This window comes from Protopterus annectens, chromosome 8.part1 (genome assembly GCF_019279795.1).
Source record: "Protopterus annectens isolate FY-2018-M chromosome 8.part1, PAN1.0, whole genome shotgun sequence".
NCBI lineage: Eukaryota > Metazoa > Chordata > Ceratodontiformes > Protopteridae > Protopterus > Protopterus annectens.
Window position 1 is genome coordinate 187,953,824 of NC_056742.1, and position 14,061 is coordinate 187,967,884.

A 14,061-nucleotide genomic window follows, 5' to 3' on the forward strand; every position below is an offset into this window, starting at 1 on the left:
CCATTTGGATAACGTGATTTTTGATACTGCAAGTCCTTTCTTACTATCCGCATGCAAAATGAAAAATTGATCTGATTTCCGGAATTCTTTTGTCCTGTCCAGGTAAAATCTCAGCTGTCTGTGCACGTCCAATTTGTGTAACGTATTCTGATTTATTGGTATGGTGCCTGAAAAAGGTAGGAAGTTCTATGGACTGATTAAGATTAGATTCTGAGCAGACTTTTGGTAGAAAGGATGGATTAGTACATAAGGTGACACTGTCTGGGTGAAAGATTAGATACGGGGGTCTAATTGACAGTGCTAGCAGTTCTGAGACTCTGTGAGCTGAAGTGATAGCAACAAGAAACAGGGTTTTCCAGGAAAGATATTTAAGTGGGCATGACGAGGCTGGTTCAAAGGGTGATAACATGAGCTGAGATAGCATTAGATTTAAGTTCCAAGGAAAAACCGGACTTCGAATGGGTGGTCAGAGATGATAAGTTCCCTTCATGAAAGCTCTACAAAGTCTATGAGACATAATTGTAGAGCCCCCTTCACCCACATGAAAATTAGATATGGCAGCCAGCTGTACCCTTATGGTGGATGTTGAAGCCCCTTGATGAAAAAGAGTAGATAGAAAATCTAGAACTTTATGAATAGGAACCAAGGGATCAATACCTTGTTTGGAAGCCCAACACACAAAATGTTTCCATTTGCTCTTGTATAATTTTCTAGTGGAGGCTTTGTGGGAAGAGATCAAAATATGTTGTACTGCTGGAGACAAGAGATCTGACCTGGCTAAGCTGGGAAGTGGAGCAGCCATGCTGTCAATTTGAGGGATGAAAGAGAGGGGTGAAGAACTCCTGATGAGTGGGTCAGAAGGTCTGGCACTGGGTCTAGAGTCCAAGGTTCCTCTATTTGGTAAGCTTGAAGAAAGGGGAACCAGATTTGTCAAGGCCAGAATGGTGCTATCAAGATGATCGTCCTTTCCAGACCTTTGGCTTTCTGCAGAAATTTTGAAATTAGTGGAACAGGAGAAAAAGCATATAGGAGACCCGGGGGCCAATCTTGCACAAGTGCGTCCCTGGGGGCGGCTCCCAGAGGGGGACGTAGGGTGAAATAGCTTCTGCATTTGGCATTCAGGGGGGATGCAAACAGGTCGCAGCAAGGCTGGCCCCATCTGTGGAAAATCCTTTCCGCTACTTGATTTTTGAGGGACCACTCGTGAGGTAACAGGATGGCTCTGCTCAACCTGTCCGCTATTACGTTGGATGTCCCCAGGATGTGCATTGCTATGAGAAAGCGTCCGGTGGACACAGCCCATTGCCAGATTCTCAGGGCCTCTCTGCATAAGGGGTAAGACCTGGTTCCTCCTTGTTTGTTTATGTACCAGACCACTGACATGTTGTCTGGCTGAATTGCAACTGTTCCCAGAGGTAAGTAGTCGTGAAAGAGTTGCAACGCCAGGAACACTGCTCTCAACTCCAGGACATTGATGTGCAGGTTGTACTCTATTTTTGACCACTCGCCTTGAACTGTTCTCCCCTGAAAACGTCCCCCCACCCTATCAGGGAAGCGTCCATGGTCACTGTGGCTATGGGGGGGGGGCACGAACAGGCGGCCTATCGTAAGCTCGTGGCTGTTCATCCACCATTGAAGATCCCGCTTGCAAGACTCCATGAGCAGGATGTTGTGCAACAATGGTAGCCATTGGTAAGACCACTGTGGGAAGAGTAGCCACTGGAGGATCCTCATGTGCATTCTCCCTAGGGGGACCGCGATAAGGGTAGCTGCCATCATGCCTAATACTTTCAGGACCTGTGCAGTGGGGACTCTTTTGTTTTGTAGAAGAGTAGAAATCTGTTCCCTTAAGGCTGAAACTCTTGTTTGGGGAAGCCTGATCAGAGTTAAGGTAGTGTGCAATTCCTCTCCTATGAATGATATATGCTGTGAGGGTGACAAGGCAGATTTTTCAAAGTTCAGTGTTATGCCTAAACGGGAACAGAGATCGATTGTATAGTCCCTGGCTTGCAGTAGGTGATGCCTGGTGGTGGCGGTAAGGAGCCAGTTGTCTAAGTATGGAAACACCCGGAATCCTAGTCATCTCAGGTGGGATGCCACTACTGCCATGCACTTGGTGAACACCCTGGGGGCTGAGGTGAGGCCAAAGGGCAGAGCTCGAAACTGAAAGTGACTGGCTCCCAGCCGGAAGCGCAGGTGATCTCTGGATGGCCTGGCCATTTTTATGTGGTAGTACACATCCTTGAGATCTATAAAGCACATCCAATTGTTCATTTGAAGAAACAGAAGGATCAGTTGTAGCGTGACCATCTGGAATTTTTCCTTCTTCACGAAGGTATTGAGATTGCTGAGGTCCAGTATTGGCCTCCAGTCCCCTGTTTTCTTTGGAACTAAAAAGAACCTTGAGTAGGTTCCGGATCCTATTTGGTCCACCGGGACTGGCTGGATGACTCTTTTTCTTAACAGCCTTTGTATTTCTATGGCTGCCTGATCCCTCAGATTGGGTGGAACGTCTGGGAATCTTTTTTGGATGGGGGGATTGTTTAAGAAAGGGATGTTGTACCCTCTGTTTATTATGCTTTTTACCCAGGAATCTGAAGTGAGATTTAGCCAGGCCTCTGGGTATAAAGCCAAGCGACCCCTGACTGCCTCCAGAGCAGGACAGCTGGGCCTCCACTCAGGAGTGCTGGAAGGGCTTGCCAGGGATGCTATCCCTGTCACCCTGGTTCTGCGGACCCCCCTCTGCCGCCTGGGTGGCATCTTCCATTCCTTCCCCCTCCTCTGCCTCTGGAGGGGGTTTCACTAGGTGTGGATTGGAAAGCTCCCTGAGTCTTCTGGAACCACAACTTTCCACCTCTTTGCCCTTTGGGGTATGGTGTAGAAGGGGTGGAAAAACTGACCCCTACGGCAGACAGGGTCTTTCCTTCTTGCTCACACCTAGTGAGCGTCTTCTTCACTTTGGGCCCAAACAAGGAGGAGCCATCAAAAGGGGCATTAGTAAAGGAAGACTTAAAGGCTTCCACAAAGGAGCATAGGCGCATCCAGGATTGTCTCCTCAGAGCGATCGCTGAAGCTGCAGCCCTACTCAATCCTTCGGCTGAATTTGAAATGAGCCGCATGAATGAGTTAACGATAGAGTTTAGGGTATTGAGCTGTGCTGTCACCTTGTCTGAGACAGCAGCATCTGTGGTACCCTGTAGAGTATCTCCTAATTCTTTGAGGAGATCTCTCTGAAGACGGGTAAAATGGGTGAGGTAGTTCAGTGATCGCATGGAAAAAGTCGCTGAACTAAAAATATGCTTCCTGTACCTGTCCATCGTTCTAGAGTCTTTGTTAGGCAGATGAACAGAGGAAGATGCTTCAGACATTTCTTTCTTGGTGGCCACTGCCACCACCATAGCATCAACTGGGACTCCCTTGGTGAGATATGCTTTATCCTGAGGGGCAGTGATGTATTATTAGGCTTCCGAGGGACTGGTTCCAAGGTGTCAGGGGACTCCCACGCCCTTCGAGCTATTAAATCCATTAACTCGTCGAAGGGCAGAGTTACCCAGGAGGTGGAATGTTGAGCCCCAAAATCCTTCAGCAACACCGACTCGTCCTCAGTGGGGGCAAGTGACTGCCAGCCATTCCTCTGTTTGAGAATTTCCAGGATGTCGGCAAATGAGACATCCTCGGAGGAGGACCATGGAGATCCCTCTGACTCATCCAAGTTGGTGTCCGATGTCAGCGATTCCTGGGGGGAATCAAGGTGCCTCCTCTTGCACAATCTCTTCCTCGGGACTTCATCAGAGGGGGCATCTGGTGAAGCTTCAGAGGAGCAGGGTTCACCCTCTGGGGCTGACTGAGGCTTTGGGTCTCTATGTTTAGTGGGGACTGGTGGTGCAGAAACAGAACGCGGACCTTTCGGCGAGGGAGAAGAGGAATCTGAAGATGTGAATGTCTTAACAGACAAAACCTTCCTCATGGCCTCGAAGGCACCGGAGCCCCAGGCCGAGGATTCCACCGGTTCCAAAGAACCCGTTCGACTCATCCCCCCCTGGAACAGAGGAGAGACTGTCGGCTCCGAGACCCCTCGATGAGTACCGAGGGTGTCAAGGTCAGTGAAGCCGAAAGCACTAAAGAAGGCTTCGGCTCCGTGGCATCAACAATCATCAGATCCTCGACTCCCAGCTCCGATGACTCGATGGTTCTCAGAGGAGGATCTATGGATGGAACAGGAAGGGTTTCAAGCTTCGAAACCAATTGGGATGAAACTGCAATTAGTTTGGATAAGGCCGTGTTCTCCATCAGCTTCTGCACTACTCGATCCACATCGGTGTCTGACAGTGGTCTGGATGAACAGGTCGAAGGGGCCGAAGAGGTCATGGAGCAATGGATCGATGAAGGGAGTACCTCTGACATTGGCTCCAAAACCTGGACCTCGCCCCGAGGCAGAAGTTTAATGCTAGGCTCCAAGGTCTGTGGAGCCGGTGACCGAATCTTAACAGAGGTACTCGGAGTCGATGTCCTTGGCTCCGACACGTTTGAAGACTTCGTCCCCCTTCGAAGACTTCGATGACTGGTCTGCCTTTTCCAATGCTTCTTGAAACTCCGGCTTTAGGAGACCCCTCTCAATAAGTTTACTGCATCTTTCCATCATCACTCTGCCACTAAACGAGTGGCAGATGGAGCAGTCCTCCTGAAGATGGAGAGAGTCTAAACAGCAGACGCAGGAAATGTGGTTGTCAGTTATGGACATTTTCTGCCCACACTGGCAATGTTTAAATCCAGATTTTGCTTTTTCTGACATTCCTAACTAGAAATTATAGTCTGCAATATTAATATGTAAAACACTATATATATATATATATATATATATATATATATATATATATATATATATATATATATATATATATATATATATATACAAAACTAACCTTAGTAAACAGGTAAATATTTATCAACAAGGTTAAATACTAAGAGAAAATGTAATTTAAACAGAGAAAATCTGACAGATCCCTGACAGAAAGTTACTGGCCTAAGGCCTAGGAGCAGCCACTCCCAGAAATTCTTAACACTAATCTAAACACTAATTTAACCTGACACACACACACAGTAATACTAATATTAAGAAAAAAAAATTATAATTTTTAACTTTTTAGAAATATATATATATAAAATTTTTATATAGAAAAAAGGATACTGGCCCGAGCTCTCACTCGATGATGAGACCTGTTGCAGCAGCAAACTAGATCTGAGGGTTAGCAGGAGAGGATCATGGGATAGGGACTGTGCCTCGAGCTTCTCTTAGACGCAGAGCTTGGAATGTGGCCAACTCGGAGCCGAGGGATCAGCTCCGAACCCGTGTGTAAGAACAAATGGCAAGATCGAACAACTTCACATTGAATATTTATGCACCTCCAACATTAGTTTGCACATCTTCAGCTTGAGGTCTGCACATGTGGAAGGAGGTGTTGCCTGGTATGGCTGTGGTGCTCTCCACAGCCTTGAACGTGGTGTCTGTGACTGCACAAAGGTCATCATGTTCCAAGATGAGAACAGCTTCCAGTGAGTGCAGTTCCCTGTTGACACTCCTACCATTTAGCAGTATATTCTTGAGGTTGTTTGTACATGAGGTTTTTACATTGGAAATATTGTCCTTGAGACACCACCTAAAAAGGGCCGTATGAGGATGGCCATAGTCTTGTCAAGTATCTGAAATCCTAGGGGTGACAGATAAAGACCATCTGTGGCAAAGCATTGAAGTCTTTTGAGCATGTCATCCTAGGCAGACAGATAGTGGATCCCCTTAGATTGACACCAGATGCTAAGCCTATTATTGAAGTCAATCATCTTCTGTTTGCATTGAGGAATTATCACAGATGAAGATAAAATGCAGGTGATGGCCAAGGGCATACCTGCCTGAGACACATAGGGCGAGAGCTCAGTCATGTTTGTCATCATACAGTCCAGTAAGGTATGTCTCAAGTCTTACACAACAGGAACTATGATGTAGTCATAACAGTACCTGTTGTTGACAGATTTTACTGTATGTAGGATATGCCGTATCCTGGCTCCTCACAGACAGCTGACCGTGATCTTTACCTTATCTAGCCTAGTGAGAGGTACGTCAATGTAACTCACAATGTAATCACCTACGACTAATATATTTGAATTTGTGTTTTGTGGTAAGGGTTTGACAAGTGAGTCAGTGGTGCATAGCTATTACATGTACTGTGTTCTGCAGAGGTAGTATTGTGTAGCATGCTTGCTTTTCTGTTTGTGAGGTGTCTGGTGATTAGATGTGTTTCTGGTATGGACCTCCACATATGTAGGTATGTGTCTTGTATGTTTGGGTGGAGTAGGAGGTAAGGTGGGCATGTTGGCACGCCGATCATTGTCATATGTACTGCCTGGTGTATCAGAGAGCATGGATTCAAGGTTTTTAATGTAGATGCATCTCTCACACATTGTGTTTATGTGGAGTAAGTGTAGAGTTTGGGGATGCTGTCCTCATCTCTATGCCATTAGCAATAGATTATTCCTTATATGTACATCCCAACAGGCCATGGTTAACCAATGGCCTGGATGTCTGATGTGTATCTGTGCAAAGCTATGCATGGCTAAGTAGTGTGCTGCACTGTGCAAACAAGTGCATAGATATAAAAAAAACTTAAGTTGCAATTTAATGACATAAAATGTCTTATACACCTTTCAGCAAAGGTGGATGGGCCAAAAGGCATGTGGCTGCACTGTAAGTCTTACTCAGATTCAATATCCATATTGCTGTGACCTCTCTTAGGTGTGCATCACAGTTAATATGTTTGGAGTGTTGCGGAGAACTATGGCCATGTACATGGATACTCTATACGTAGCCTACACTGACTTTATTGCATCCTGGAAAATGTCTTGCAACAAGATAATCTGTATTATGTGATTTATTTCCAATTAAGAATTGATGCCAAAAGATTACATCTGCATCTCTAAGATCTAGCATTTTGTTTATATCAAAAGTTCCCAAACATCCTACAGTATTATGTTGTTATGTATTATGTTGTTATTATTATGAGAACAAAAAAAAAAACTGTAAATCTTTAATTATATAATTATAATTCAGGACTTTTTAAAAAATTATAAGGATGTAATCAGTGAAGGCAGAGGAAACATTTTTTTTTCTTTTTATTTAAACACAAGTCTTTCAAGATCAAGTAAAATTTATTAATTTCAAATTTACAGAAAGATTTTAAAACATAGTTGTTATTTATTCATGATTTGCAAGTGTATTGGTAAGAGGAATTTAACCATAGAGATATTAAATTGAGAATTATGGATTTGACATATAATTCGTCATTTGGAAAACTTAATCCACCTTGTTGCCAACTTTTAAGATGCCAATCAAAGGATATTCTTTGATTATTTAGGAACCAGATAAAATTAAGATGAGTTGAAGTTAAGTTCGTAAGGATTTTTTTAGGAGGGAAAATAATTAGTGATTGTAGATAGAAAAAGTATTCTTGGTAGGATTATAATTTTATTAAAGTAATTCTATCTTCTGTTGTAAAAAATGTTCCAACTAATTATTTTAGTAACAGTGTCTATTAAATTATTATAATTTACCACTGAGTCCTTTACAGTAGATGTAATAATAATTCTGAGATAATTACTTTGTGAATTGTCCCAAATAAAATTCTTATAGTTTCTTAAATAGCTAACTTTTTATTAATAAGTAAAGTTTCTGTTTTATCATTGTTAAACATTAAACCTGACACTTTTTCAAAGTAATTAATAGACTTAGTTAAATTGTCTATTGAAGCTTCAACATCACCACTTGTTATTAAAATGTCATCTGCAAATAATTGAATTTTACAGGAATAACTTTCAAATATCAAGAATCCCTGAATTTTGCAATTATATCTAATGAAGTTTGCAAAAGGTTCAGTTGATAGAGCAAATAATAGAGGTGACAAGGGACAACCCTGTTTTGTACCTTTTAATATTTTGAAAGAGCTAGAAAGAAAAGAGGCAAAGTTACTATACAGATCAGTTATGTGGTTTATAAAATCTATGGAAAATGTATATTGTTTTAAGTGCTTTGAACAAATAATCCTAGCTAATAGAATCAAAAGTCTTATTATAGTTAGTGCTATTTTGTTTTTATTAGCCAGATCTATTAAAGTATTAAGCCTAATTTTGTTACTCTGAACCTTTCTATGCAGTATATTTATTAACCCTGGCATACTAAGGTTCAGTCTCTTTGCAAGCATAGACATAAATATTTTAGAATAAACATTTAATAATGAAATAGAATGCTAAGAGGAAAATAAGTGAGAATATTTGGTTTCAAGATAGGAGATATCAGGGAAGAATCCCAGGAGGGGGGAATGGTTGACATATGTTTAACTTGTTCAAAAAACTTTACTATGATATTTAAAATATCCTCTTGGAATAATTTGAGCAATTCTGAATTATACTATCAAGAACAGGGTCTTTATTTGGTTTAAGATTATTAATTTGATCATTTAACTCCTTAAAAGAGAATGACTTATCAATTTGGATCTTTGTTCTTTGGTTAATTTAAACCTTATATTGTCTTTCAATACTGTACCATATGTATGTACCAGTTTTTATTCTTCAATATAGATATGCTTTTAAAAAAGCCCAGAGATTTACTTCTGAAACTTCTCCATTATTATTAATTTCAATGTATTGATCTATTTCTTTTAGACACCATTCCTTAATGTCTTTTAATGTTACTATATAAACAGGCATTCTCTGATCAAATTGCTTGGTTTAAACATAAGTACATTTTTTGTCAGTTTTTTCCTACTGCTAAACACAGATCATATATCATATATCATAAAACTTGTTAAATTCATTTAATAACATGAGTGAAAAGCTGAAAGTAATATATTAATTAAATAATTAAAAGGTGCTACAATTTAAAATTACATATTGTGTATATTGTATGGCTTATATATGTATAATATATTTACATGGATGTGCATTTAGATATAACTTTATTTATTTTATTTATTTATTTTTTTTTTTATTTTACATTTGTTGACCGGGCTAGTCCAACTGGATACATGTCCATTTTCAGTGGAGGCCCGGGGAGAAAAGCTCCAAGGTCATGGTTAGATTGACAAATACACTGATGATGTTAACACAAGTTAATACTAGTTAATACAAATACAATGATAAAACTATAACAAGTAAATACAATTAAATACACTGACGCTTAAAGGCCAAATAAGAGAAGCAAGAGTTATGTAAATGATTTAACGAGGTACAGATTAGAACAGCCAGACAAGCAGGGCTAAAATAGAGCGTTCTTTGGTTTTTGGGTTAGGTGGAGGCAGAGAGAAGCCTAGGTACGGCAGGGACAATAGCTTTTAGTCTGGACTGGAGCAGGGGCATAACCATTTGGATTTCAGGTATGCTCTAAGATGTATTTTAAATTGGTACTGAGAGGTCATAAGTCTTAGGTTGATTGGAAGGGCATTCCAGGATTTGCCAATGGAATTAGCATATAGTGCTTCACAACCAGCGTTGTTAGATTTAATGGTCAGTACTTGTAGACTTTTGGAAGACCTGAGGGAGTTAAGGTTGGAGTCTTGGGTAAGTATTTTGTTCAGTGAGGGGTTTTATGTGGATGGTTGATTATTTTAAAAGCCTCGGTTAGCTGGTTGAATTTGAGAATATTGGGCAGTTCCAGCCATTCGAGAGACCTTAAATTTAGGCAGTGATGGGTGCGATAGGGCGTTCCAGTTATGAATCTGGCTATGTGATTGTAGGTAGTAGAAAGTTTATTAAGCTCTTTCTTATTGAGGAAGGAGAATATCGGGAGGCATAAAGGAGTGTGGAGGAGGTGGGTTCGGGCAATAGTTAGTTTGCTGTGCGGAGTTAAGAAGGCCTTATTCTATACATTGACCCAAGTTTTTTGTTGACTGATTTAATAGTTAAATTTACATGAATATCAAATTTAAGTTTATGGTCTGTGGTCACCACTAGTAGTTTGGTATGGGATAAGGTAGATAATGGTGCCATTATTGGAGGACACATGGAAGGTTGGGTTGTTGGTGTTAAGGGTTCTATAGTTTGAGCAGTCGCTGGAGTGGGGAAAAATAGAAGTAATTTGGTTTTGGTAGGGTTAAGTAAGAGTTTAAGTTCGAGAACCATTTTTCAACAGTGGAAAAGCAGTTTTGGGTAGTGGCTTGGAGTTTGGCGAGATTCGTCAGAGCAGATCAGGGTGGAGTCATCTGCATATTGAATGCAGGTGGCTTTGGGAATAATTGAGTGTAGGCCATTTATGAAAATGGAAAAGAAGGGGACCAAGGATAGATCCTTGGGGTACACCAATATTAAGTGGGGAGTAGGTCTGATAGGCTGTTTTGCCACTGGACCGCCTGTTTTCTGCTAGAGAGATAGGCATTAAACCAACTTATGGTTAGTTTGCTAAGATGTAAGGTTTCCAGTGCCTGAAGCAGTAGTTGGTGGTTGACCATATCGAAGGCTTTGATAGGTCTAGAAAGAGCGCAGAGGATATTAGTTTATTATTGCGATTGTGGTTGACTGAGTCAACAAAGGAGAGGAGAGCTGTGGTTGTGCTGTGATGGGAAGTGAGAAAGCCATGTTGGGTATTTGATAGGAGGTTGTTTTGTGTGAGGTAGGTAATGAGTTGTTTGTGGACACAGCGTTCCATAATTTTGGCTAGGGGAGACAGTATGGCTATGGGTCTATAGTTAGAGGTTTCAGTGGAGGACCCTCCTTTGTGGAGGGGGATGATATAAGAGATTTTCCAGATAGAGGGAATAGATGCTTCAGAAATAGTCCGGTTGATCAAGATTGAGACAGGGTAGGCTATGGCATCAGATGCTATTTGTAGGTATTTGGCAGGGAGCAGATCTGCCGCGAGGGTGGTTGGTTTAAGTTTTTTCAAAAGGGTGCAAATGTAGGAGGTGGAGATGGGTTGTAGGTTAAAGGCAGTTTGGGTTGTATTTATGGTTGGGGTAGCCACCGAGGGAGGCGTGGCAAGCTTACTGGCAAGGGACTGGATGGTCTCAGTAAAAAAAGAATTAAAGGAGTTGGCTATTTCTGTTGGGTCATTGTCCATGAGTTTGTCGGGGGTGGGGGTAGTAGACTTACCGGGATGTAGTAGGTGGTTAAAACCAGCCCAGAATTTTTTAGGATTATACTGATGTTTGTCTTGGAGGTGACAGAAATATTGTTTTTTATCAGATTTAACGGCTACTTTGGTTGAATTTCTAAGCTGGAGGAACTTGATGCGATCTAGGGGGGTTTTTGTGGTTCTCCATTTATTCCAGGCCTGGTCTCTGATTCTAATTTTAGATTTAGTTTCTTGTGTTAGCCAGGGTGCTATCGTTCCTTATTTCTAGTAAGTCGTTTAGGAGCATGGGAATTGAGTATCTTGAGGAAAGTGTCATTAAAGTATGAGACACTTTCATCTAACGGTAGGGTTTTTAGGATGTGCCAGTTACAAGCCTTGAGATCAGCTAGGAATTGGTCAGGGACAAAATTCTTGCTGTTCCTTACTAATCTAGTTATGGGGGGATTCATATTTGAACATTTGTGTTTTATAATAAAGGTAGCGAGGTGGTCGCTAAGGTCGTTGGGAAGGGTCCCTGTGGTATAGTTATTAGGATTCCTATTAGTAAGAATCCAGTCAATAATGCTCTCCTTTTGTTGGGCCTGTCCAAGTCTAGTGGGAGAAAGAATATTTTGGGAGAAACCATGTAAGTTAATGGGGAGAGGATTTGATTGAGCAGAGTAGAGAGACCAGTCAATATTAACATCTCCTAATATTATAGTTTCTTGGGGATAGTTATTAGCAAGCCAACTAAGGGTTTGTTCAAGGTTTTCTACATTTTTGCCTGGTGGTAGGTAGATTACTATGAGATTAATACTTTTTTGTCTGTTTAGGGATAGCTTAAGGGCAATCAGTTCCAGGTTAGGGACTTTTGGGGGTTGGAGTAAATTCATTGTGATGCTCAAGGAGTTCTTGAACATTACAGCTATTCCGCCACCCCTTCTGGTTGTACAATCAGCCCTGATGATGTTATACCCAGGAGGGATAATTTCTCATCCTTGGTGCTTGGTTTGAGCCAAGTTTCTGATAAACACATTATGTCAGGAGTGGATATCAAGCATGGCATGTAAGCTATGGACTTTATTATTACTGCTTCTAATATTGAGATGAAGCAAAAAGAGGAGTCCGCTGGTCTACTAGCTGCATGGAGGAGGTTAGGGCCTAGGTCACTATGAGGGCCTGGGTTAGGTGGATATCGCCATTAGTGATGGATTTTTCAAATATTCTAGTATTTTTGTAGTCTAGTAAGTAGTTTAAGCTGTTCCTTAATGAGGATACTTTTGGGTATCTAAGAATAAGGTGTACTTTTAGGGATGAGGTGAGTAGCAGAGTAGAGAGGGAGGGATAAGAGTAGTGGTATTTTGGGAATACAGGAAGGTCTGACCCTTGGGAAGGTAGACTCTGTTAGGGCTTGTGTTTCATCGGTTGTTAAGAGATACGGTAAAATGAGGAGTAAAAGTACAAGGGGAAGGGTGGTAAATGAGTTTCTGTCCATGGTGCTGGATAAAGGTCTCATGCAAATAGGGCTAGGGGAGGTACCTAGGTCCATGAAAGCTGGAGGTAATAGTAGGGTGAGATAATTGGAGAGTTAGGTAGGTGGGCAGAGTTGGTTTAGTGGTAGGGATTGGCAGAGAGATGGAGGGGGGGAGGAGTGGACAGTTTTGATTGGGTAGTGGTAAAGGGGATGGGCTTGATGACCAAATAAATGTAGAGGTAGTGGGGGCGGGTGGGAATAGGGGGCAGGGAGGGAGCGGAGCAAGCCCGAGCGTAGCGAGGGCGAAGCGGAGCGGGGACTACACCACAGGATTTCCCTGGGTCTTAAAGGAAACCAGGTTTAATGGTAGCTACCTGAGTTTTTTATTTTTTTTTTCTCTTTATTTATTTTTTAGTAGAAGGAACCTGTGTTCATTAGATGTTGTTCTGCCTGGTTCCTGTAGTAGAGTACAAGGTGTTTAGCAAAATAAAATGAAAAGGGTAGTTATTTATTTACCCTGAGTCACTTATTGGAGTAGTGGTAAATAGACTTTTATCGCTAGATGTGCATTCGCACTGATGGGGTCTTGTGGGGTCCTGGAGTGCCGCTGTAGGCGCCTGGTTTTGGGGCTACCTAAGATGGAGGTAACAGAGAGAGATAGCTTTTAAAAGGGGTTTTTGGGTGAATTTTTAGGGGGAAAAAAAAACAAATTTTTCATGTAAGGTATGTTGTCTCCAAGTCTTACACAACAGGAACTATGATGTAGTCATAACAGTACCTGTTGTTGACAGATTTTACTGTATGTCTGATATGCCGTATCCTGGCTCCTCATGGACAGCTGACCGTGACCTTTACCTTATCTAGCCTAGTGAGAGGTACGTCAATGTAACTCACAATGTAATCACCTACGACTAATATATTTGAATTTGTGTTTTGTGGTAAGGGTTTGACAAGTGAGTCAGTGGTGCATAGCTATTACATGTACTGTGTTCTGCAGAGGTAGTATTATGTGTAGCATGCTTGTGTTTCTGTTTGTGAGGTGTCTGGTGATTAGATGTGTTTCTGGTATGGACCTCCACATATGTAGGTATGTGTCTTGTATGTTTGGGTGGAGTAGGAGGTGAGGTGGGCATGCTGGCACCCCGATCATTGTCATATGTACTGCCTGGTGTATCAGAGAGCATGGATTCAAGGTTTTTAATGTAGATGCATCTCTCACACATTGTGTTTATGTGGAGTAAGTGTAGAGTTTGGGGAAGCTGTCCACATCTCAATGCCATTAACAATAGATTATTGCTTATATGTACATCACAACAGGCCATGGTTAAGCAATGGCCTGGATGTCTGATGTGTATCTGTGCAAAGCTATGCATGGCTAAGTAGTGTGCTGCACTGTGCAAACAAGTGCATAGATATAAAAAAAACTTAAGTTGCAATTTAATGACATAAAATGTCTTATACACCTTTCAGCAAAGGTGGATGGGCCAAAAGGCGT